The sequence below is a fragment of the Phalacrocorax aristotelis genome, chromosome 4 (assembly GCF_949628215.1).
Source record: "Phalacrocorax aristotelis chromosome 4, bGulAri2.1, whole genome shotgun sequence".
Taxonomy (NCBI): domain Eukaryota; kingdom Metazoa; phylum Chordata; class Aves; order Suliformes; family Phalacrocoracidae; genus Phalacrocorax; species Phalacrocorax aristotelis.
In genome coordinates this window covers 12,895,594-12,922,979 of record NC_134279.1, presented here as the reverse complement: position 1 = coordinate 12,922,979, position 27,386 = coordinate 12,895,594, and the positions used below count along the sequence as shown (strand labels likewise).

General features: G+C 35.6%; 1 long non-coding RNA gene across 1 annotated transcript in view; it reads left to right on the top strand.

Moving 5' to 3' along the window:
• The window catches only part of LOC142056073 (uncharacterized), a 109,940-nt gene that overhangs the window by 70,396 nt on the left and 12,158 nt on the right, over positions 1-27,386 (top strand). Inside the window, exon 8 of the long non-coding RNA XR_012660202.1 lies at positions 6,907-7,026. This is a non-coding gene — a long non-coding RNA (uncharacterized LOC142056073). The remainder of the gene's footprint in view (positions 1-6,906; positions 7,027-27,386) is intronic.

Genomic DNA, 27,386 nt, shown 5'->3' with positions numbered 1-27,386 from the left:
GTTCATTCAGTAACTTGTTGACATTCATATTTCAAAATCCCAAGACCTGTCAGAAATTTCTTATCTATCCAAGAATAAATGCATCCTGAGGTGCATTTTAATTGGTTTGTTCATTAAGAGTATTTACGTTTAAAAATGGTGGCACCTGATGATCTTAAGGGTCCTTTCCAATCTAAATGATTCTATGTTAAGACCTATACAGTTAAACAGCATACATGCGACTCAACCGAAAGAATGTCACAAGTGTAACTGATCATAAGACTACTGTAAAATGATGGGGTTTAAAATATTAAACGTGTCTTCTGCTATCTGGTAAAACTAATGTTAAGATTAGGAATGCTGTTCTTACTCTAGAAAATAGTGAATTTTCTAAATAAATAAACTGCACATTCTTGTATGCATTAATTTAGTTTCATGATAGATAAACTGGATGCTTAAGATATGGAGGAATGCTGTACTGGTCAGACAACATGGGAATAAATAGTTTAGTTTTGGAACAAAGTTATTACTACATATAGACAAAAAAATCAAGTGTGAATGAAATAACTCTATCCAATTATTTGTCATGTGCCAAAAATTGGGGAACAATAGAAACTAAATTTTCATAAAAGATGACAAACATTTGTATCGTTGAGATATAGTGCACATCTGTGCTTTCTATTAAAGTCATATTTTGTATTTGTTAAACTGATAGGCAATATAACCACTTGAAGTGGGAGAGGTCAAATCAATTTTTCATTATTTTAATGGAAGAACTTGGAGATGAAAATTAATTGTTCAGTGTGGCTACTGTATAGATGCATATATACTTATTTATAATACATATGCACAGATTTTTATACACTTAGCCACAACAGGGTCTGACAGATACTGTAAAAAGAGCCATGGGTCTAGGTGCGCACACACAAAAATATATAGATATATTCACACCATCCTTTCAGAAAGCAGTCAGAAGACAAGGAAAGTATAAGAAAGACACATAGGAGGTTTTGGGATGGGACTGTAACAAAGCAGTGGGTATGTGTTTGTAACTTGATAACTAATATTAAGAACAGGAGGGAATTTTAGAATCTGATCTCTACCAGGGTTTGTAGTTTCAAAATTTGCGATGTTCAAGGCAACAGGGTAGGTGGCTAATACATTGAAGTAATTTTTAGTATGGTATATTCGCTTCACTGTATTTTTAACAAGATTAACCAACATCAGCTATGTAACATGAAAGCTCGATGTCCTATTTATTTACATAGTAAAATAAAGACAAGTTTATTAGGAATGAAATCACTTAGTAGCTGCATTTACAACTAATGTTAATTTTTTCAATAAATGAAAATTAATACTACTACTTAAGCTCACCCATTTATTTTACGTTTTAATGCTTTCTGGACAGGGGCTGGTTATTTTAAACCCACCAGGATACAAGGAGAGAACAGGGGCACGGGAAATAAGGATAAATCATATTAGTTTAGAATCTTACTGCTTTAATTACTCAGCATGACCTTGTAATGTTGTTTTTAAGTAACTGTCTGGTACAGAAGCATTAAAAGACTGAAGTTACAGGACAGAGAATCAATGATACTAGCAAATCGTACTGATTTATCGCTTAGAAAAGAGCCAGCGTAAAGTTGTGACTTGTGAGTAATGGCAGAAGGACAGGATCTACCTTAATGTTAATGAAACTACTTAGGCAGGTTTTACAGATCAAAAAGGTGTTCAAAGGTTGCAGAATGACTGGGTTTGCTGGTTTGGGGTTTTATTTATTGTTCTTTCTAGCAGCTGTGAGGAAGGGATTCCTCAGGGCTCTGTGCCTTGGAATCCACAGGCCTCTGGGCAGATCTTTGTGCCTCTGCAGCCACACTGAAGGGTTAGCAGCTCGTTTTCTTGCAATAGCAATTGACAAAGGTATGTAGGTGGATTTCGCGGCTACTGAAAGACCTGTTTTCTCATTTTCCCTTTCCTCTTTGTGTGCAGATTGCCAATCAACTTCAATATATGCAAGTAAAAAGATTTCTGCATTTAGAAAAGCACTGCATTACACTTTTTGTAAAAGCATTTGGATTAGCCTATCACAGAAAGTGTCTTTCAGAGGCAAATCTAAACAAAATTCATCTACGTACACCTATTGATACTCTTTGAACAGAACTGTTCAAGTAATTCCTTAGGGTTTTGTCGTTGTTTGCTCCTGACAATTTTGGATAATATTCCACCTTGAGGATTCCACCATATTCTGGAGCACTTTGTGCTTCTGGAGAAAATGTTTAACTGATGGGAAGCCCTTAGGAGGAGGCAATTTCATTTTCAGTAAAAATAATGCGTTGTTTATGTGTTATGCTCACCAATAGTAATCTAATTTCTTTTAGACTACTGATTAATTTTCTGAGAGTTCCAAATGATCAGAAACTTAGAATAGCCTTTTTCCCTGTAGAAGAGAGAAGACTGCTAAAGGCAGGGAGGAAAAAACAGATGATTTAACTGGCCTGGGGGATTAGGAAACTAAGATTAGCATAGATACGTAGGAGGTCTGGAAATCCACAGATGCCCTTGCAGAAAGATATGCTTAAGGACTAATTTAAATGTTCTCTAACTCAGAATCTAGCCCTGAAGCAGTGTCTACATGTTTGTCTATATATTTTATTGTCTCACTTTAAACTATCAATTTATACCAAATGCTGATGAGAAATTTCTCGGTATTCAGTAATTTTTTTTTCCTGCTTGTTTCTATATTGTATTTACACACAAATCTGTGATATGAAAATGTGTATCCTGTAGCCACTGTGTCCTTAATGCAGTTTTAGGGATCTACTACATGTCAAAGATGATCTTTCACTAGTACATAGTGTTAATTTCCTAGGAGAAAGATCTTGGTGGTGGGGGGAGGGGGGAAGGATTAAAACAAACAAAAAGCCCTTCATGCTTATATATGACCATTTACTCACACTTACGAGCTCTATACCAATGTATTCAAGGACAAAGAGAGAAAAACAAAAGGAGCATGTCCCAGCTCTAGCTCCATTCCTCCTTTTCATGGGAGCTGATTATCTGTGCAAATGGCTTCAGCCCAGTTCAGGGCCAAGAGAAAAGGACAGCATAGAAATAGCAGAGCAGTGCAGGGGCATGTAAGCTTAGGCTGGTACTGTGGGTGTAAGCAATACTGATACCTAACGATTTTGGTATTGGATATATTTATGATTATAATATATTTATGTATTGGTATATCACTTGTCACTGAGTCAGATCTTTTCTCTTAATATTCCTGTTGTTAAATGCTGTGAAATTATAAATGCTAGTTCATGTTCTTCATGGGTTATATACTTCCAGTATATATTCACACCAGAAAAGGATTTATGCCACCGTTGTTTATGTAGAGATTTCTGTGAACTCTTCAGTAGTTGAACTAGATGGTAATCAGTAATAAAACAGCCTGAATAAATTTTCAGGTCCAAGTTCCTGAAAAAAAGAAATTCCATTTGTTATGAAGTTGTGCATGCCTGTTTTGCAATGATGATGATACAGTGAAGTGCAAACTATGGAAGCTTTCATTTTAATGAGAAATCCAAGCATTACTAGGGTGTGCAAAGCTTACAAATTTAGTAAGTGTTTTATAAATCTTACCTAGATGAAGGCTTGGGTTTTTGTATTTTACATTGACTTGATTGTTTGGATCTTCATATTTAGCAGTATGTTCAGTAACTTCTACAAAATGTTTTTTCAAAAAAAAGTTAATTTTTATTTTTCTTTGAGCATATTGCTTTCCTTCTGAAGCTGACCCAAGAAAATCTTGGCAGACTCTTGTGTTTGAAAACAGCAGATTTGCTTGCTCTCCGAGGTGAGCCTGGGAGAATACACGAGCTACTTTGAGATTTATATATATGGAATACCTATATTTGGGGAAGTGAAATTATTTCAAGCAACAATAATTCTGTTGAAAACACTTCCTCATTTTTGCTCTTGCTTCAACAACAAGCTGAAGGAGAGCTTAACAAGCCATTATTTTCTCTGTCTCTGGAGCCTGTTTTAACAATAATGCTTAACATTTTTTAGTTTCCCATTCACTATATAAACACGACAGGTATTTAATTTTCATGGAGTTTAGTTTGGTAATTTCACCTTCTAGACATATATTTCTGAGTGTGCATACTGTTTTCTAGTTTATTTCTTGTATTTGTTCAGGCTTTTTATATGTATCTATAAACAACAAATATCTAAATGTATCTTTACACTTATTTGAGAAATCTTAACTGTTCAGAAAATTATCTTTCCGGCTGAAGAAGGTATTTGAAAAAGAAGAGTAGAATCTTATTTTATTATTGAAGTAAAAATACTTGAACCTTTTTGGGATGCTCCTAGTAAGTCAAAGATCATTCTTCTAAGCTGATAACTTAGCACATTCCATATTGAAATGGGCATTTGTACTATATTTCTAGCAATTTAACATTTTTTCCTGTATTGGTGCTGACCTAAGCCGTTATTCTGGCAGCTTTCTATTACTTCTATTTTTTGTGCTCTAGTTGTTATATTAGTGTCTACAAGTACAGATAACAATCTCATTTTTTCTAGGCCTTTGTGAGATATATCAGATTATCTACCATTTCAAATACGCTTTTTTCATTATTTTTCCAAATTCTTATTACAGTTTACTCATCTTACCTTTGCCTCACTTTATAAAACAGTAACTTAACTAAAGTGAAGATTAAATAGGGGATGATTAGACTGATACTGAAGAATAATGACAGACCATGTTGTGAGAATGCTTGCAAGGGCACTGCCACAGCCCTGAGAATTCAGGGACCAAAAGATAGGGTCATCTCAATGGAAAAAGCAAGTCAACACAGGTAAATAGTCTCCAAAGGCTTTGTCTGCCAGAGCATGGAAAACAGATTCCTAGAGCTCTCTTTCATAGAATCATTAAGGTTGAAAAAGACGTCTAAGATCTTCAAGTCCAACTGCCAACCGAACACTACCATGTCTCCTAAACCATGCCCTAAAGCGCCATGTCTACACGTCTTTTAAAAACCTTCGGGCATGGTGACTCCACCACCTCTCTGGGCAGCCTGTTCCAATGCATGACCACTCTTTCAGTGAAGACATTTTTCCTAATATCCAATCTAAACCTCCCCTTGATGCAGCTTGAGGCCATTTCCTCTCGTCCTGTCGCTTGTTAATAGGGAGAAGAGACCGACTCCTGCCTCGCTACAACCTCCTTTCAGGTAGTTGTAGAGAGCAAGAAGGTCTCCCCTCAGCCTCCTCTTCTCCAGGCTAAACAAACCCAGTTCCCTCAGCCGCTTGTCGTAAGACCTGCTCTCTAGACCCTTCACCAGCTTTGTTGCCCTTCTCTAGACATGCTCCAGCACCTCAATGTCCTTCTTGTAGTGAGGGGCCCAAAACTGAACACAGCATTCGAGGTGCGGCCTTACTGGTACAGGGCATGAGTACAGGGGCATGATCACCTCCCTGCTCCTGCTGGCCACACTATTGCTGATCCAACCCGAGGTGCTGTTGGCCACCTTGGCCACCTGGGCACACTGCTGGCTCATGTTCAGCTGGCTGTCAACCCAACAGGCTTGTCCTTCTCCACCGGGCAGCTTTCCAGCCACTTTTCCCCAAGCCTGTAGCATTGCATTGGGTTTTTGTGACCCAAGTGCAGGACCCGGGCACTTGGCCTTGTTGAACCTCATACAGTTGACCTCAGCCCATTGATCCAGCCTGTCCAGATCCCTCTGCAGAGCCTTCCTAACCTTGAGCAGATCAACACTCCCACCCAACTTGGTGTCATCTGCAAGCTTACTGAGGGTGCACTCGATCCCCTTGTCCAGATCATTGATAAAGATATTAAACAAGACTGGCCCCAACACTGAGCCCTGGGGAACCCTGCTTGTGACCGGCCACCAGCTGGATTTAGCTCCGCTCACCACAACTCTCTGGGCTCGGCCATCCAGCCAGTTTTTTACCCAGCGAAGAGTATGCCTGTCCAAGCCATGAGCAGCCACCTTCTCTAGGAGGATACTCTGTTCTTTTTTTCTCCACTTCAGGGTTATCCTTTTGGTTAACAGCCTCTGCCACACCAGTGATCTGATTTAGATGGATTTTCATGTTCAAGGCTGTCAATTAGTGAGTTGAAAAAGACGACAGCTATGACCAGGAGATAGAGAGGAACTTCAGTGACAGCAAAAATCAGGATTAAAGAGAACCCATTTCCCAGAAATCTCAGAGCCCTCACTGATGTCAGTGGAAATGTCTGTGTAACTGGAAATATGTTTTCCTTTCAAAGAAAGAGGGAGTAATTTTTTTATAAGTTCCTCCATTTTGTCCATAATCTTCATATTTTGAGTAAGATGAAAGAGCAGAATGGGTCTGCTAGGCTCTTGTAATTATCAGGAACACAGCAACACGTGCAAATTTATAATACTATTTTTATCAATGAACACAAGAGATAAAAGGAAAGAGATGGATATTTCCCATTCTAATAAGATGTTAATGAAAGATTTAATTAGCAGTAGCAGCATTGTTGTAAAAGAAATCAATTAATCTGTCCTGCCCTTTCCCTTGTGAACCTTTAAAAAACCACACAATTAATTGAAACATTTGTCACTTAATCATTGCCCTACAACCCTGAATTATCCTGTGATGCAATAGAGTAAAAGTCATATTTTAGATACATGTGGGAGAACCGTTCTAGCTTGAAATAATTTACAGTGGTCTTACAGAATAATTTAGAACTGACTCTTTGCTGTTTAGTTTGAAATTTGAAGGGACCTTCTCACTCACATGCTTGTTGATGAAGATGTATCCATATATAAATGCACATAACATATATATTGCAACATATCCAATATGTAGTTCATATAAGAAGAATTATAATGTAACATAATATACAACACACACTTTTTCCCCCTCCTGTTCATCTTGCAGCACCTGTCCTTTGTACCTCAGTATTGCTAATCGTATCACGGGGGAAAAACGTCTCTGCTGGAATTGCTTGTATGAATGGGACGACACTGACTTGGGCCAGTTCCTTAACTCTGGAATGTGGTAAGAGTTTAGCTGTATTTTACCTCATATTTCTCACATATCAAACCACAGTTTGAAGTAGAAGACAAGTGCAAGACTTGTCTTAATGCTGCACATTCAGAAGATAATCTGTTTAAAGAATGAAGCGGGGAATAAGGAGATGAATATTTGACTCTGGCTTACTACAGGATTCAATGTGTCCTTGAGCCACTTATCTTGAGCTACTACATCTATAAAAATAGGTCAATAAATCATCGAAGTTAATTAGGAGGTGTCGGATAACTTCAGAGAGAAGATGTTGTTATTAATAGCTATATTTTTATGACTTACCTTTATTCTTATTTAAGGATTAACATGCTAAACATGTAATTTCATATAATACTGAAGGTCCTTTCCACAATTACCATAGCCCTGCCTGAAATCCTGACACCAGAGAACTGCAGCCAGCCTCTCCCCAAAGGTCAGCAGATGTTTGAAGTACTTTTTTACCATTAAGGTGACAGTGATTATACTTTGTGCTGCCTGATTTGGGGGGGGGGGGGGGGGGGCGGGCATTAAAATGCATTCAAATATAAAGCTAAAATTCAGAAATTAGTAATAGACGTTTATAAGAATTTCATATTGTTGGCAAAGTTTGTTTTGCTGACACTGTTTATAAAAGCACAGGTGTGTCATAAAAGCTTTTTGGTTGAAAGAAATATGGTCCTTAGTTTTGACTGGGCCATTCTTTTCTTTTTCTTTTGCCTTTTATGAAGCACATTCCATCTTTAACAAATTATCTACTCAAAATAATCAAGATAGTCTCAAGCATTCAAGTTGCCAAAAGCAATCCAAAGACTTTCTGCTTGTCTTGGTTTTGGTTGTTGTCTTAAAAGGACAGAACAATTTTTCACTTCACTGTAGTAAATATATTTTGATTAATATTGTATGCTGCATTTTTATACATAGATTTCAGACTGTGTTTTAAAATCTGCAGTGAGGAAATCGTGTTTGGAAGGTCTTGGAGAAAGGAAGATTGATGCTAGCAAAGAACTAAACCAACAGGTGCCACGTTAACATAAGCAAGCACCTGAACTCTTCTGTGCTGGTTCCAAAGCATGTCCTCCTCATGTCCAACTTGCAGTTTTCTTGTGGGGAATGCTGTAATAGAAAGTAGAGGAAAATCTGTTTGATAAAGGTGATTTGACCAATATTACAAAGGCCCTTCCTTTCACCACTTGTCTAAATGCAGTCATGTCTTTGCCAAAAAGGTTTGTACTTTACAATGCGCAGAGTGCCTCTTCCAAACTAATGATTACTTGGAAAGGAATTTCTCCAGAAAGACTGTCTAGAAAGACAAATGTTGAAAGGGACTAGATAAATGAGCATCAGTGTTGAAGTAATTGGGTGACAGGACTCCAGCAATGCTGTTGACCTGGAGTAGCTGGCAGATATGGACAGACTCTTAGCTTTTATGTGGAAGAAAAGTTTTAAACCTAGTTCATCAGGTTGTAACAAACCTGTTTTCTTCTGGTTGTCAGTGAATCAGAATGGTGCAGAGCATCTGTGGTTGTTGTATAAGAGATTTGCTAGGACTGCCAAGCTGAATTTACTTGAAAGAGAACGTGCTAAAGCCTCATTTCTGTCAATCTAATTCTGCACAAGTTTTTTTCAATAATTTATTATTAAAATGTAAACTTTTTTGGTAAAAGTTGATCATCTGTTTTCGCAGGTGGTTTTGTCCCTTAAAAACAGGAATTCAAAACACAGACTGCTACTTCAGCTTCACATACTTATTATAGCACTTCATACTTATACTAATGTGGGCATTTCTCAATGATGAGAACAAGGCAATAAAAATGGAAGTAAATCATTATAAAATGAAATGGCTTTCAGACTAATTGACTGACTTAAAAGCAATGCATTAATAAAAATACTAAATGACAGTTGACAGTTCAATTACTGAAAAATGATACATATGTAAGTAAGGACAAAGACTTGGTTCAGAAAGGTGACAGCAATGCTTGCTTTAAAAGTTAGATATCTTCTTTATTTTTCTTTTTTTCTCCCCACAAGAAGGCAATGTTAGGTTATTAAATATGGAATTGCAAGTTGCCAAATTTAAGTTAGTGATCTTAAAACAATATATTAAAGTTTCATAATATTATTTTCTAGAAAGCTTAAAGCAATCTGCTGGGCATTACCCTTGTCTTAGTAAAAGGAAATGCAAACGATTAGTGTGGGGATAACCAAGTCAGTGCAATCTGGGATATCCTTGAGAGCTGAGAATAAATATGAAACAACTGAACCATTAAGGAATCTGTATTAGCCGGCATAGGATTTTTTATTTTTTTATTTTTTTTTACAAGAAGCTTGTGAGCCTGCTGTTTTCTATTCTTTGTGGGTTTTTTCTTTAATTAGCTCTGTACTACAATCACTAAAGATACTGAAATAAAAATGTTGCTAAGCAGATGTGCTAGAAAATAGGTCCAGTTCATTAAATGTATTTGTTTTATTTAAATTACTTACTATCACTTTCAAAAAAAGGTCTAAAAACCCCACAACTGCTACAGATATGTGAGTTTATTCCTCCTAAAAGCATATATATTTTGTTTATTAAAATGTAAAGCTAAGATACTGACGGTTAATAAATTATAAGCTGCCTATTCTTTTTGTACGCAATAGCAGTCCTTCTATATGAAAATTCATGAGGTTTTACGGACAGTAGATACTACATAAAGTTATTGGAAAAGGTGGAAAATGGAAGTACTGAATTGCAGAGGCCTGCTGTCCTGCCTGATTGGTTTACAGTAACTTCAAGACAAATGCACCTTTTTCAAATTTGGTTTGAGGCAACTTCCTCCACTTTTGTGAATCCTTGCTTTCTCTTTTACATGTCTGAAACTATGGTCTATTTTTTTTCTGTCGGATGCTTAACGTTTTTATTTAATCTCTTCTTTGCTATGGTTTTTCATAATGCTTTGAAATATTTTTGAGTTATTCTTGAAGACAAATCAAATTTGGTGGTCTGTACTACAATATGGCAACACTGAAAAAAGCTATGAAATGGTATCCCACGGACTTAGCAGAGAGCCACAAAGCCTCTAGCCTTCGCTATACTGCTTTTATGTCATAACTCCCTAATAACTCCTGCTGGAAGTAGAGCATGGATTTAACGAATGCAAATAGTACTCAACCAACCCAATTGACTTCTGTGATGAGATGACTCACTCTGTGGATAAAGGGAGTGCAGTAGATACTGTTTACTTTCATCAATGTACCTGCTCTTCATTTAAGTCTCACTTTGAAATTTTACATTGTCATGATATTCAAACTTCCTTCTTTGCAGAAACCATTCTATGAGATATTGCAGGGAACTCTAAGGAATATTTTTAATGTTTTATGTAATTATCCTCTTGGCCTTTTTTTCCCCTTTCATTTTCTGTGATACAAAACCTGGATTATCAATATTCATACCATTGTTCTTTAATTTTAAGAGCAAGTTTTTGTTATTATATGAAGGATGCTGCTTGAAATTAATTTCTAATGAAGTTTTCTCTAAGCAGTTTTCTCTCTGATAAATATTAACACCTTAAAAACAGCTCATTGTTGTCTGTATGCGGTAGGTTATGAACTAATGTAGGCCCCATAGGATAACTAGACAGAAGCTTGTGTAAGTCTGAACTCAGAAGGCACTCTCCAATGTGACCGTGAGAGAGCTGGAGAATGTGTGTTATAGTCTTATCTCCTTTTAACTATATATTTTTTTAAACTCAGTTTCCTTCATTAAATACTTCATTAAACCTCTGAATCTAATTCACAAACGTGTTTCTATTCACAGCATGTGAGTGCGGAGATATTCCATGGTAATATGCCAATAGGCAGATAGATATATATTTATATGAAAGGATAGGACAGCTGTAATGTCTTCCTCTGTTCTGAATTATCCAGGTACTCAGGTGGGGAGCAAATCAAGCTGTTCTCCAAAGTAATTTGTTATATATTCTTCATTTCTGAGGGAGCGAAGATCTTCAGAAGTAATTTATCTGTATTTCAATGGCTATGTGCTTATTATATATTTGGATGGAAAGTGGCTTTTAGTCGAAAGAATGGTGAGTTAGTGTAGTGCATAGTAGTCTAGAGCTAGCTCTCAGATCCTAGGCTTCTTGTACCAGATCTCTCTTGCTCCAGAGAGCATAAATATCTGACTTTTTTCTTCCCCGCCCCATGTGTGTATGTAGATCTTCAGAAAAGTTCTTTTTAACTGGTTGTATTTGCACTTTACTGTGCAAGACAAATGTGTGTTATTACCAAAGGGAGTGGCATCCACTTCAGCTGCTGCTGTTCAGTTTGACAGTGATCATGAATCAAGGCCATCAGCTGTCACAATTCAGGCTGGTGCATTAAGTGAAATCAATGGCAATTTACATTAGTACATTGAGCTTTGAATGGCAGCAACTAAAGTGATCAAATTGTCTTTTTTTTTTTTTAGTGAGTTTCTCTACCTTTTGCCAGTAACCTCGGGCTGCAAACCTTTAAATCGAGCCAAACTTACATTGCTAGGGTTTTCAAGAGCCATTCTGATCTGCCATTCCCAAGGGCAGAAGATTAATTCATTTTTAATAATAGCAATAAGAATAATAGAAAACTAATCTGGGGCTACCATGGGACACACAACATGGTTCAGAATATTTTTCAAATAAGAAAGCTGTTTCTGTAAAATCTGGAGGGCAGGTGGTTCCTAATGGAATCTAAAAAGTGATTATTAATCCATCTTTTCTAATAATAAGGCCAGCTGAACCTTGTATGATAGTGATTATAACGGGCATAAAATGCCACCAGAAGTTACAGTTTAGAGTTCGATGCTGAGCACAGGTAAGAGAAGCAGTAATTTTTTTGTGTGTGCATTCAACTTTCTAAATATTGAAGGAACATTATTTAACATAAATACTATGCCATACCATTAAGTCTGTGTATGTGTTCCTCTTTATTGCTTCGGTAATATCCCTTGATATTTTTTTTTTTACTTTTTAACAGTACATTTATGAAAGAAGTATTCCTTGCTGAATTAACTATTTCCCCATCTCAATGTCCAAACACTCAATCCAGTTATAATGATATGTGGGTGTGTGTATATATATGTGAGGCATCCTGCCCACATTCTAGCAACTCATCTTGATTCCATCATTTTTATTGTCACTGGAAGGAGATGAAAAGGCACAATGTGATTCCAATGGTATGGATTAACACTGCATATTTTCAACTACACTGTTACTGAAAACTGTCACAGCTCTAAGCATGCTACATAAATATGAAACTAAACTGTTAGCAAAATAGCTTTATTTTACATAAAACATTTATGCAGTTCATTGCTGGATTCATCTGAGATGCAGTGAAATAATTAGAAGCAGTAATTTATCATTTTTAAACTCCAAATTATAACTTCTAATGTTTAACATTTACCGTTTATTTGCCTATGTGTAAATTTTGGATTTTGTCTATTTACGACATCTCCAACATTTTTTCTCAAGTTTTCCAATGTCCATTTTGAAATTTGGTATTATTTGTCCATATGCAAAGAATAATCATACATTTATAAACATATACAGTAGTTTACTTAATTTAGCTTAAAACAACTTCAAAAGATAGAAAAGTATTTTTCATAAGGAAAATTAATATATTGTGGTGTCAATTTACTATTGGAAACTTCACTCTGGACAGAATAGTTTTGATGTGCCCAGAAAACAAAACAAGCAAACGAAAAACCCAATCATACTGTTGTTGGAAAGAATAAGTTCACATTAGATTTCAGCTTTTAAAATTCCTTCTCCACATCTGCCCTGGATCAAATCTGTTTTTAATTTCTTTTTGGATGCATTCCCTAAGATGGATTTCTGTTCAGATTTCATTTAACGGTCTTTGCATTAGTGTTAGAGGGTTTTCCGTACTTTCCCTCCATTCCTTGTAACAACATTGTTTGGTTTATATATTGGCTTTGGTTCAGCTGATTCTTCAGCAGTACTTGTTCATATTTATTTTGTACGTATCCACCTGCAGATGCAATCTAAAGCCTTGAAATCTAATTTACAGAAGAAATTCCTGCTGCCTCTCTATGAATAAGAGGCGACCTTCCTTATTAGTCAGTCTTATAACAATAATTCTATATTGTAGCATGTAACTAACATGTATATTGTAAATAGCATACTCAATACTTCATATTATTTTTCTAAATACTATAACTCATGTTCTGTTGGTAAAATCCTTTAATGCATCTTCTGCATAGCCTGTTTTTTTACGATTTATCTATGTGATAATCCTAATTTGGTGTCTTGCTGCATACTATAGACTATGATAAGAGCAATTGTTTTAGCAAAATTTAAGTGTCCAGAAGAATTAGACCACATTTGTGAATGGAGTAATTGGTCATTTACATCTTAATCATGATGAAATATTAGTACACAAAATAAATGTTAAAAGAAGTGTTTTCTTAACCTAATTGCATCATGTAACTAAATAACTAAATACTGATTTAACTCTTATTAGTGACTAGCAGAACGTAGCCATTAGTTACTAAGTCAGTTCTTTTTTTACTTCAGGGAGGCTTTTATGCTAAAGCCATGATTAAACACAACTTCCATCTGTTCTAGCCTAACCTAATTATATCTGACCAAAACAAGAGCCACTGTGAATGTCTGCACCTGCTCATGTAAGCACAGACTCTGGCCCAATGTATTTACTCTTACTGTGGCACCCTATCTTTTCTATGATATCAGAATCCTGACTAGAAAAAGTTGTCTGGAATAGTAAAAGGTATAAATGACTTTCCTATTTAGTCCTACTTCTCTGCCAGAGTAATAAGAAATAAATAATCCTACTCCCTGCTTTTATGTAATTTCTTCCCAAAAGCATTTTTACACGGTAGTTTGGAAGGACTTGTACAATTGCTCATGAAACATGCCCTGAATGGTTTTAAAACCTGCATCCTTCCAAGTTTTGCAAGTGACAACACATCTGCAAGCTTTACCTCATTTGCATTTAATCTTTGAATTGAACAGATTCTAATGCTGGTCTCTTCATACCTGACAGGTGAAAAAAAATTCTAAATTGTATTGGGTCAGGTGAAGTTTGATGCTACAAGGTGGTTTTGTATCACATAGTTGTTCAGGATGACAGCCCAGACTACCAGAGGGCATACTGTGCTGTTATGTTTCATGACACCTTTGGCCCAAAGATTGAATAACTCTGTTAGCTTCCTTATTCCAATATCTTTAGAGTGAAACAATTTTGGAGTCTATCACATTGCCTTGATCAACATTTTTAGCTGTGGTAACTGTTTCATTTCATTTAAAGGTGTGGTGATAAAAGACTTCAAGTTTTAAGAAATAAAATACATTCTTCACAAAAAGTCACAAATGGAACAGCCTGTTGTTCAATGTGAACGGAGATAACCAACCTTTGATTTCATCCCCATTAAATCCTATCATATATTATATTGTTATTTCATGTACTATGTAATTATTTTAAGTGATCCTCAAGTATTTCACCTATTTATTCCATTTATGTTTTTGTATCTCTTAATGACTCTAAAATATTTTTCCCCTCTGCTTTGCTACACTATTGCTGCTATTGAAAAAAAAAAAATGGACTCTGCAATTTCTTCTCTCGTTCCTATGCATGATAGTAGCAATGAAAAGATTCGCATAAAAAATCAGGAGGCCTTCTAAAAAGTTCCCTGTTCCCAATAATGCTGTGTTTCTTAGATAGTTTTTGGTAGGTTAATAAAGCTCGCTTTGTTTTTCAGCAAAGTGAACATCTATAAATACTTGAAGTGGGAAAATTTAGTATGGCAATGATTCATGATGGGAGCGTTGGTCCTGGGAAGGAAAAGCTGTTAGAAAAGACACTGTCCGGTTCTCACTGGGTGATGCAAAAAAAATTGCAGTTGTGAGAAAATTGTGTCCTTTTTCTCATTGCTGTTCCATGGAGTCTGGCATCTCACACCTACAGGAGACATTGTTTCACATTTCCAAAGGGAATGGTCAAAGTCCAGAATCTTTCCATTTATACAGTCCTGGGGGGTAACATTACCTTGAAATAAGATATTAAGTTATCAGCAAGGTAAAGTAGTGACAAGCCAGATGCTATCAAATTGCTGAATTAGTTAGGACTGAATAAAGACAAATAAAAAAACCCCATGATTTTTAAGTTTGATGTGGAAACTGTGCAAGTTGTTACTTTTTGATTAGAGATCACGCACCAGAGAAAAAGAATTTTGTAGGAGCAGCCAATGTATTAAAACCCGTGCAAGTTATGAAGAGATCTGTAACTGTCAGTGAGTTTTGTTCATTCAAGCTTCTATATAAAACATAAAATTACTTGTAGACACAAATAAGATTAATCTATCCTCCTTTTATTGAATCGGGGATGGATAATATAAATTTTGAGGGCTGTGGAAACTGAGGGGGAAGAAGGACAAGGAACTTCAATTAGAAGAAAAAATAGAGGAAGGCAGGCGCCAAATGTGGAGAACGAGAGGAAGGGGTTCAATTTATTCCTGGAAAGTTTTAATCTTCATGTTAATTTAGTAATTTGTAGGAAATTGCATATTGGATCAAATAAGTGACCTAGTTTGCTGTATGCTTGCTTTGACAGTTTTCAGTTTAGATGACTCTTGCAGACAAGCCTGGAAACGAAATCAATTAGAAGTTGATGGATGCCCTGAGTCCTCATGTCCCTTAATTAAACCGGCATTTGCAGTTATCCATTGCAAGTTTATATAAATGTATTTCATCTATATATGTGTGTATGTATATCTATATAGGGGTGTGTGTATATATATAAAAGGAGTGAACAATTCATGTAATCCTGATTATAAAAAAAAAAATGGAAGGTTTTCAGGAGTAGTTTTCTGACCTCTTATGATCTCGTAGGGTACTAAAGCAATGATCAATTATCAGACTGAGTTGATTATTGCACATTTCTGCATTGGCTGAAGTATGGTCTAAATTTTACTTTATTTTTGTTTGTGCATGCCTTCTCTGTTCATTCACTATACCTAATACATCATCTGTAAACTTTGCATCACAAACATGAAAAAAATCAGTGGGATGGTTTTACTAAACTGACAAACCATTTCCCTGGAGTTTTCTTGTATAAGCTTCTACCTTAAAATGACAGTTCTAAAGGTAACAGAACACTACAGTAATTAGATATAAACCAACTTTTTATGTCATTTCCTTACCTACATGAAATACAGTATTAAAATAGAATCGAAAAGGCAAAATGTTAGCTTTTTTTTTAACTCTGCATTGTGTTCACTTGTATTTAGACTGCTTTTTTCTTACTCCTTATTATAATTCACCCAGAAAATCAGCTCTCTGCAAACCAAAATATGCATTGTTTGTGGGATTTGGATGAGTACATATTTAAATAAGGAAACATAATATGGGAATGGGAAAACATTCTTTGTTTGCCAGTAAAGGACGAGGGCAGTCACTGGAATATATGGAAATCCTTATTTGATTAAAAAGCAGTAGCTACATTTTATTAGACTGAATCAAGAAAAGCTGGTGCTTGGAAAGCTTTTGGATTGGGTCTAGCTTCCACTGCTCACATCTGTTAAGTTCCTGGTTTTGAATGCTGGACTAGGTGGGCCATGTGTAAAACAGAGAAACTTATGATTGGGGTCAGTAGTAAAAGAGACATAGTAGTTGTGTTAAACATGATTTGGTAAAACCCATTTACTAGGCATATTCCATCTTTGTTGCTTTTCCAAGACTGTTGGAATAGGCTCGATACCTCTCACTGCTGTGGGACTTACTGCCTTAAACTAAAGAGAGTTGTATGTTCTGGGCTTGGCATGAATCTACTCTCTTTATTACATGTATTTTCCAGTTTAAAAGACAGTTCCCTGACAATAACATGCAGGATATGATATCCCTAGTAAGAAATAGAAAAATAGTGACTAGAGATAGAATAGGATTGCTTTTTCTCAGTCTATGAAAACTCAGTAAGGAAAAAACATGCTGTTTGCCAACTGAACTTAAAACCATGTAATAATAATGAATAATAGTGATATAATAAATTGGACATACTGCAATTTGTATCATTATTTTGGTGAGATGACTGATGTGTGTGCAATGACTTCCTCTGCTGTCTGGTATTTCCTGTCAGTGATGTGACCGTTGCAAGGCAGGCTGACAGCTTTGTTGGAGGTGAATGTCTAACCACATATGTAATTTCTTCTTCCATATGGTTGTAAGCACACAATTATTCAACGTATTAAAATTAGAAAAAAGAATCATGATCATCTTACCATGCAGTTTCTTAACTGTCAAGAAACTAAGAAAAAGAAATTTGTGCAAAACCTAAAAGAAAAAAATGTAGTTTACTGTATACAGATCTGTAAAATACCATTCTGTTCCTAGGGCTGGGTGGGGAAATTTGGTAATGCACACAGAAGAATAGTCCTTATTAATGAAGTTTATCATCAAAGCAGTGAGGAGTCAGGCAGGACTTGAATTATATTTTTTTTCTTCCTTGCTAGCTGTTCAGCTACCGGGCAGGGCTCTGTTTCATGATCTCTGTAACATACAGCTTCTTTCTAGCTGATTAGAATTACTGCTGTTTTGAGAGAGATTAATAAACTAGTGGACATTGAATAAAACTCCTCTTCCCATATAACTTACCAATAATAGGCATGTCAGTAACTCCAGGTGAGCCAAAACTGTTATTTTTTTAATTCTTAAATTTCCGAGATCTTTTTACTTCAGTCCTATCATCATGCTAGGATGTATCTGTATTTTTCTGTAAGCTGCAATTTTTCTTTATAGGAAGAATCTACACTGTAAGTCATGCATAAAAATAAGTGGATACATTCAGGGCAAACTGTGAAAATTACTTGTTTTTATTTATTAGATGTAGCCCACAGTCATAAATATTTCAAATGTTCATAAGAGTACTTGTATTTGTAGGTACTGCACAGTCCACTTGAAATACAGTTATCTTGAAATACAGAAGAAGCTAAAAAAGAGCTAAAACACTTGAATATTCATTATTTCCCATCTTGACTATAAACAAGGTATGAATAAACGGCTGTCCAAATTAATAAATTAATTATACATGCCTACTGAAAATAATTAACAAGAATATGTTGGTTAAGATGGATTAAATCTCAATCTAAAAGCATATTTTATCTGTTGTTCCCTGTTGGGAGATCACTTTGTTCAAAGTTCAGGTACCATTATCTTTGGGGATAATGCAAGCCAACAGGGCAGGGGTGTCATGCATAGACATGTATTTTTAGCCTGTCAGTTTATTACTGTATGTTTAACTTTCCTTTGGGAAAATATTCTTTCTTTCACCGCCCTTGAGCCAGTCTGTATCAGTTTTATTTATATTGAATAGTGATAATTTATTCCGAACTACTCTGGTTGACGCCAAGGATTGTTCACACATTAACTACTTCACGTATTATGAACGGTGATGTATGGATATTTACTGCTTTTGGCTCAACTTGGGGAGAGAGGATTAGTGTCTTAATTTAGAACAAATCAGAGGTACTAATCACAAAGACTTTAATTTTGATTTAATTTTTTTGTTTTTCTGATTCAATCAATGTTTAATAGCTTCATTTAGGAATTGGTAATAATAACTGTTCTAATAATGTTTGGGTCCAAACACCTTATTTTCAGTCTAAAACTTCCCTCTTGGCCCATTTAGAATTATAGACTGCTTTCTATATTTTCCTTTAAATCTTTCAGCAATGTTCAGGGGGTTCTTTAAAGAATCTGCTGGCAAAAGAGGCACAATGACCATCACAAGTTATTTCCCTGGCTCTTCAGTACTATGATAAAGAAGTGCTTTTGTCAGCAGATCATAACTTAAGAAAGTACAATCTGAGCAAAGGAATATGTGTTTTTACATACTTGCCTTTGTTTTTACAATAATAGTTATCTAAATCTACATATATTTTTAATGCTGCTTGTAACTAGAATTTTCAAATTGTGACAAAGAAGCCACCTGTGTCTGACTGTGTGAATTGTTCCGATGCAGAAGGTTGCTACACACACTGCAGTACAAGTTGTTATGTGGTGAGGGACAAAATTTCTCTTGTCCTTGTCACATGTCTCTTGTTTAGAAGCAGATTGTGTTCCTGAATAGACGGCACTATTATGTTTCTCTCACGTGGCCTTGTGGTTGTTAGGTGGGTCTGGGATGTTAGTCCTCATTAAAATACTGTGACTGAAGAGCAGACACTGCTCTGTCTTATAGGCGAGATCACCGATTAACAAAAAAAAAAAAAGTGTGTTATTTAATTAAATTATTTAGCTAAGAGCTGGGAAGGAATTGTCACAGTACCCCTGCACTCCACCAACATGATGAAACTTTGCAATTTAAATTATGTTGTTGAAAGTTCATGGGGTGGGGGGTGGGGTGTTTTTTGTTAGAAAATTCTAGACTCTTGCTTTTGAGGCAGCATTGATTTCAATCTACTCTCTTCTTCAACTTTTCCAATATCTGTTCATTTTCCAGAGTGTTGCTTCCCTGAATAACACAAATGTAAGATGTTTTGGTAAAATTTAAATTCCGTAAGAATTGATTCATAAAGCAATTTAGGTGGAAAACTCTTGTAGATTTGTTTGAAGTTACTTGAATATTTGATGAATTTCTATACCAGTGCTAAGAGACTGTATCTTTTCCTAAAAATGTCTGGAAAGAGTGTCAAAAGTAGAGCATGGCAAGTTTGGAAATATGCAACTTGGAGCTTGAGTAAAAGCTGGAGTGTGTTCACAACTCGCTGCCTAATGCCTCAATTTTTTCTTTGTTGAGGATTTAGCTTTGATTATTCCAGAATATTCCTTTGTCTTTGGAATAATTAAGTAGAATAAAATATTTTTATAATTAATTTTAAATAGCTGCTGCATATATTCTCTCCATTTCTTTATAACATTATTTATAGTGTATAAATATACATAGGCTTATAATGTATAATGTCTTTTTTTATAATGTATACATTATACTTATGTGATGTTCAGTGTCCATAGTGCTCAAAAGCTCTGTTCTGGATAAGAATTTCCTTCCTTATGTTAGTATAAGGCAATATAATATTCAAATACGTTTGAAGAACAGGTTGTTTTTAGGACCTGCTAAAGCAGGTTAAATTGTTTTAATTGATTTAATCTTGCCTTCTAGATGAACTGCTCTTTCTTAGCTGGTCCACAGTTAATTTTCTGTTCAGTTTATAGCTTCTGTGAGGTATGCTTGGAGTTGCACATTGTCATTGATCACATTATATCTTCCCTTATTTCCTTCATTATTGTTGTTTTGTGTGCATGTTCATGCATGCAGATCATTGTCAGTTGGGTCTCTGACATTTAGATGTTTCTGTCTCCTGGAACTTATCCTGAAGTTGTAAACTTTGGCTGGTGCACAGCATTTTATGGGATTTGTTATGATTTGTGCGTGTTTTAATGTCTGACAATTTAATAGCTACATGCTACTTCTTTTCTAGTACATAACCTTGAACAACAACTACACTTGAAGGTTTGTATTTTCTGCATGTTATTAAAAGGAAAAGTATTCCTCAAGGCAGTTTGTAATAATTCTGCAGTCAAAGGCAGAAATCAGAAGGGACAAAACCGATCTGACACTGCTTTGGCTTACGTGAAAGAGTAAACGTATTAACTTTGGTTCATCTGTGAAGCAGACATAATTTGGGATTAAATATTACAGCATATGTAATCAGACTTCTTTAAACAACTGGAGCAGTATTGTTGAAAACAGTGAACCATAAAAATGCTGAAAACATGCTGCTGTTTGGGGGTTTGTTTCCTTACTCTTCTGACATTCAGTAGAAGTTGTTAAAAACATAGTCTCATTGAATTTTGCTCTCGCACAAAACGAAAAGGGTTTTTTATCTCATTTAAGATATAATATGTTATTACAGTTATATATATTTGACCTATCAAAGCTCATTCTGGTAAAATTTAAAGTAAAATAATCCCATTGGATATCCTTGAATTAGAAAAATTCCCGAACATTTGCTTGGTTTGGAGGATGCTCTTGAATTTACATGACTACGCTAGAGGAATGTTCTGACCACAGGGTCTTACTATTCAGGAAAGAGTCTGTCTATTTCCTCCTTTCTTTCCCATTTAGCTCTTCTTTTCTTTGGAGAGAAACACACCCATATGTGCAAGTCCTTTTGTAAGAAAAAGGTGTTATGATATTTTTTTTGTGTGCAGCCTTCCATCTTTCTCCCCTTTCCCTAGGGTACTTCAAAAGTCTATTTCCAGTACACAGCTTGGGGGTTCTTACAGGCTTTTATATACACTCAACCCCCACCCCCCATTATACAGCCTTAGTTTCAGTGATCTGGCCTTTTCAAGGGGAATATTATTCCTCATGAGAATTTCCTATGATTTCTACTGCTGAACTCAATGAATTTAAGATCTTTCTTGATAGCAAAATGGGGACTGAATACCTTTGATTCTAGCCAAGAATCTAGGAAAATCTAGCTTTTTAAATAACTGTTTGCCTAACAAACTGCCTTTGGCTTTAAGCTCCATATGTAATGAAGTGGTTATTTTGGTCTTGGGCCAGGAGCCTCTGCACTGTGCACAATCATATTACTGATTTGCTCATGTGCCATTATTTCTCATAAGGCTAATGTCATAAATCTCTTCATACTTTACCGTAGATAACAGGTAGCAGACTCCCTTGACTCTTCTCTTAAAATGGTCAGCAAAAAGTTGCAGAGTCCCAGGACTCATTTGGGTTTCCTCAGTGACATCCAAGCTTATTCCCGGAAAGAGGAAATATCTTAATATCTCCAGGATCCTGTAAATGCAAAAGGAAGTACATAACATGCAAGCTGCTGTCATTTCAGAAAGTTTCATATATTTTTTATACTTAAAGGCTTGAGCAGTGATTTGGTTGTGCAGTTTCACCTCCTGCATATTTAATGGCCAGAGGGACATTAAATTGCTCTTTCCCTATGCATTAAGCTCAATAACTTGTGTCCTGTTGCCTTCAGGAGCCTCTGGAACAAACTTATTTTTCAAAACTGAATGTCTAGAGTTTATTTTCTAAACTCTACAGTTAGGTGTGAGTTGCACACCTAAATAATGTGATCCTCCGAAAAGACTAGCAATTCAGCAATGTCGTCTGAAATAGAAGCAGCATCTACCTTAAATGTACTGGAGAGCCAAGGCCACTGCAGATATTTGCACTATATTTTTAGATTAAAAATAGGGTCATGCTATAGAAGGGAAAAAAAAGTGTCAATTTCTGAAGTTCCACCTAGCAGTGAAACAATCCTCTATTTCTTCTCTCTTTTGTAGGCTATTACTCTCTCTCATGACTGTCAATACAGCTAGCCTAGATATAAAATCACACAATTAGTTGATGGAATATTTCTCACCTGACATTCATTCTACCGTTGTTCCAATAACTGAAGAACATTTATATAAGATTAGTCTTAAAATATAATCTTTGTACCCACTTATTTAACATGAGAGTTGCTGACTTCTTGTTGTCTTACTTAAAACTAATAGTATGTGGAAACACTTTTAAACTCTTCTAGAAGTCCAGTCCTGTTCAGAGTAACATCAGTTAATTATTTTCCTTTGATATTAACAGAATGTGAAGCAGGGTTTTCCATCAGTTTGGCTGTGAATCCTTTTTGCCAATGAACTACTTGTAGTTTTTAAAAATTAGTAAATTAGATTTCCATTTTAAAGTACTAATTACTAAAAGGAAATATAGAGAAATAAGATATTAATGTCCAAAGAATTCAGTGGACATAGCAGTTTTGAGTGGTGTTTTGCTTCCTTGCTGGCCTTATTAGTTTGTGATGTTTCATGACAGATCTTTTTACTGATTATACTGAGCATATAGATGTGTGACAGGTTATACTGTCTCTTATACTTGTCTTATACTTGTTAACATCTATTTTACAGGTTGGTTTTTTTAAATTCAATTCTGGAATACAATGCAAGAATGCATTAAGAATGCTAAGTGTTTTGGTGGTAATTATAATTGTACATGATAGCGTGGCCGGAGTTCTTATTTTTTGGTGGTTGCTTTCCTTTCCATATACAAGTTTTCCTTCTGTTTTCCTTCTTTCTGTTATCTCTTTTCTTTCATTCCCAGTGCAATAAGGACGTCGTCATTATTTTTTCCAAAGGCTTCACTTGTATGCATTTTGGATATGTTTGCAGAGTACTTAATGTTAACAGTTCTGACTAGTTTTGTGAGCTTGTCAGCTCTACATATAATCCTGCATAAAAACTAGCATTCAGTCCTAATCTCTAAAATGCTACCAAAAAAAAAAAACCCCAAACAACCAAACCCCAAACCAGTAAGAAGAAGGCTTTTTATGGGTTTAGCTTAAATCCATTTTATGAAAACAGTTATTTTTCCCTTCCCTTTTTCTTGTTTTGATTATGGATCTTAAAAATGCTGTTGTTCTATTAGAAAAGATAAAAGATAAATACATTATGAATCTTCTGCTCTCTAGTTGTACATTTAGAGATGAGAACTCAATTTTTGCAATAGAACTCTGCTCACTACTGATAAATTAAAAATGTAATTAATGGGGGGAAAAAAAAAACACATAAAAATTGTAACTAGATTTTTCAACTCCATAAAATGTTTTGCGTTCAGCACTTTCAAAATAAAACCATGTTGAAATTATTCAGAAAAATGAGATGGATACGCTTCAGATCATTTGCCTGATAATTCAGGCAGTCACCTATGATGAGGAAGAGTCAAATGATAATTCTCTATTCTGCATGACTGTAGGCGGTCCAGAGAAGGGATTGGTTCTTCCACAGCCTAAATGAATAATGTAACTGCTGGCTTTATAAACTCAGCCTTTTTCTTCTTGGTCCAGTGAATATTGAGGTATTTGAATAGTTTTCTGACTTGAGAGACTCACTCAACATTGAATATTGAGATGGGTCGGAGTAAGAATTGGAACATCTGCTCTACTTCCAGGGTTCAGACCGTTTACTACTGTTAAGAATTTTACCATAAAAATCTCTTCCCCAAACCTCACAATTTTTTTGCATTAAAAATTCTTGAAACTAGTGGACCTTTCCTATAAGAACTTTGTATATCAACAGATCATGTTTTCTGATTAAAACAAAATACCCCCCCCAACTTTCTGTTTTATTAAAAAAAGAAAAAATACTGTTCTGAACAGCTGGGGAATTTATGAAGCCACAAAGACATGATGGTTTATCTTATAATTTTTCTTTTTCTTTCTTTTTTCCTAAATCTTGTAATTAAAATAAATTATACAAATTTAACAGGTGGTCAGAGCTATCCATAGGGAAATTCTTTATTGCTATAGTATTCTAATATCTTGATAAGTTTTTATATATTATGAATCTTTTTTAGACTCCATCTGTCTTTGCTAAGGATGCCCAATTGTGAAAATATTACACTTCCTAAAAGCTCAAAATACAAAATGGGGGGTGGGGGAAAGCAGCCTGAAATTTTAGGTGTGATCTTATGTAAAAGTGAAACAATCCTTTTTTTCTCATGAGTACAAACAAACATGCTAATATTGGATTACTTGCAGGCTGGAAAACAGTGAATTATTTCTTGGAAAAATCTGCACTGTTTTTAATGCTCTGTTACCATGTACCTATTAATAGCCTGCCAGCTCTGATCCCCAAACCAAACCCTAAATGCATACAAAAAATAGTTTTTAAAAAGAGGAATAGCTTTCTGTTGTATTAAATTACATTAATTTCACTCTACTGGGCTTTAAGTTTTGTTCCTTTAGATTGCGATGTAACAAGGCACATGAGCCATTGGGCCATTGAGAATTTTATTTCTGCTGATGTCAAAAGAATTTATATGTGGGGAAACTAAAAAAAATTGCTGAAATATAGTAATAAAATACAAATATGCAAAATTAGGTACATTAAACTCTATAAATCATAGTTAATTGGACTGGGGCTTGCTTTAATTTAATTAGATGTGGTGCTTTGGCATTAATGCCCAGAAAATGTTCTGGTCTTAAGGTCATTGTTTGTATAAAATTTTGATGTTCTAAAGGTTTTCTCCCACTCCAACTCTCAGTGCAACTATTAATTCCTGTGTTTTATAGGGTTAAACACCAGGAAGTAGAAAACAATTTGGGAGTCCTCTTATTGTAAGCTTTGGCTGGTAATAAAAGTTGTGAGTTGGGTACAAGTAACTCCCATTGTCTCCCCTGGAGAATGAGATTCCATGTTACCCAAGTGTTCTTTATCCCAGAAATATGTTTCAATAGAAAAAAACAGTATACTGGTCAATCTATTTTTTAATTTAACTCTCCCTTTCTCACTTACTCTAATCAGATTTTTAAAGTCTCTGAGACAGAAGCTGTCTGTGTAAATAAAGCCCTAGTAATAATTATGCCTCTAAAGATGATGGCTATATTTGAGAGTATAAAATAACAGCAGCTCAAATAAGTAACATTTTTTTTCTTTTTTTTTTTCTTCTCCTTGTGTAAGGGAACAACTGCCCCTTGGAAAGAAGAGGTATTGGTTACGTTTAATTAGAGTGAATGTAAACTCCTTTTTGATCAAGCATTGTTTATGTAGTGTTTGATGTTTTAATATTTAACCTAAGTTTAAAGACAGGGTATCTTGGCCATCAGCATTATCCATTTAATCAAGGACAAACATTCACTCGGGAAGAAAATAAAGGAGAGTTGGCAAGAGAAAACAGCCTTGAGTTGTCCTTAGGTGACATGCGTCCATGTATGGATAAAAAGGGTTAGGGTATTTCACCCGTGAAGACCACCAAGGACCCCCAAAGAAAGGAAGTGCACTGATGTGAGCCAAGAGAAGTGACTTAATGCCATTACCCCATCTATGTAGATTAGAAGGAATGTCTATTAGATAGGCAGAATATGTATGAATTTATTGTGTAAATATGACAAAGGTACTAGCTTTGTTGTGCTTGATTTGTGGAAAACCAACCAGCACCCAGGCTTGCGCAACCCTGAAATAAATTGTCTCCTGAGTGTGTGATTATTGGCTCATTGCACATCTGGCAACGAATCTGCTTTTTGGACAACATTTGTCTTTTTATGAAGTATGACTTCCATTTAGTGTACATTAAAAAAGAATATTTTTCTGCTAGTTATAGCTGGTGTCATGTGTACACATCCAATAAATGTAGTAGGATGAAGTTCCCCCAGTATGAGCGAGTTGACTAACATATTAACGTTTGTGAATTGTCATGATTTCAGCTGGGATAGAGTTAATTTTCTTCACTCTAGCTGGTATAGTGCTGTGCTTTGAAATTAGCAGGGAAAAAAAAAAAATCCTGTTGAGATAACACACAGATGTTTAGGCTGTTGCTGGGTAGCGCTTATACTAGTCAAGGACATGTCTAGCCTCCCATGCTCTGCTGGGTGCACAAGAAGCTGGGAGGGGAGGGGGCACAGCTGAGAGAGCGGATTCAAACTGACCAAAGGGATATTCCGTATCATGTAACGTCATGCCCAGTATGCTAACTGGGAGGGGCTGGCCGGGGGAGGGAGGGAGCAAGCGCGGCTCGGGGACGGGCAGCGTCGGTCGGCGGGTGGTGAGCGGCTGTATCGTTCGTGTTTCTGCGTTATTTTTTCCTGTTTTCCCTTTCCTTCCTTTTCCCTTTTATTATATTAACATTATTGTCATTATTATCATAATCATTTATCATCATCATTTTATTGTAATCATTAAACTGTGCTTATCTCAACCCACAAGTTCTTTTGCTCGTCCGATTCTCTTCCCCATCCCACAGGGGTGGGGGGGGGATGTGAGCGAGCGGCTGCGTGGTGTTCAGTTGCCAGCTGAGGCTGAACCACGACAGAATGAAGTAGAAAACCTAAAAATTTCCAAAACTGGTTCCTAATACTGAAGATGATAGAAGTGGAAACATCAAAAATAGAGAGAGATACCATAGAGTGTACTGTTTCAAGATGAAAACAAACTCACCTGATTTCAATTTTGTGCGGTATTTCTTTTAAAATACTTTGATATTTTGGAAGTAGAATTGGAAGATTATCTTTACAGAAAAATAAAGTAAATCTTGCTTGAAACCTGCCAGAAAACCTAAGCAATTGCATGCTAAGGTATATAAACAAGTTTTTCTATAACTTTTGTTTGGCAGCTGTGAAAGTGTGGGCCTAAAATGCTAAAGCAAACCATGTTAAAAAAACCCCAAACAACCCTCAAATTAAAAAACAACAGTGGACATTCCATGTTTATTAAGGACTTCCAGATACTCATTTCTCAGCTAAAAAATGAAAAGGTTATTTAGAAACTTATAATCCTGCACACTGTTCTAGAACCTAACTTTTAAGTACACACAAGGGCCCTAAACCAATAAGCCAAGTTTAGCGACTCTTAAGA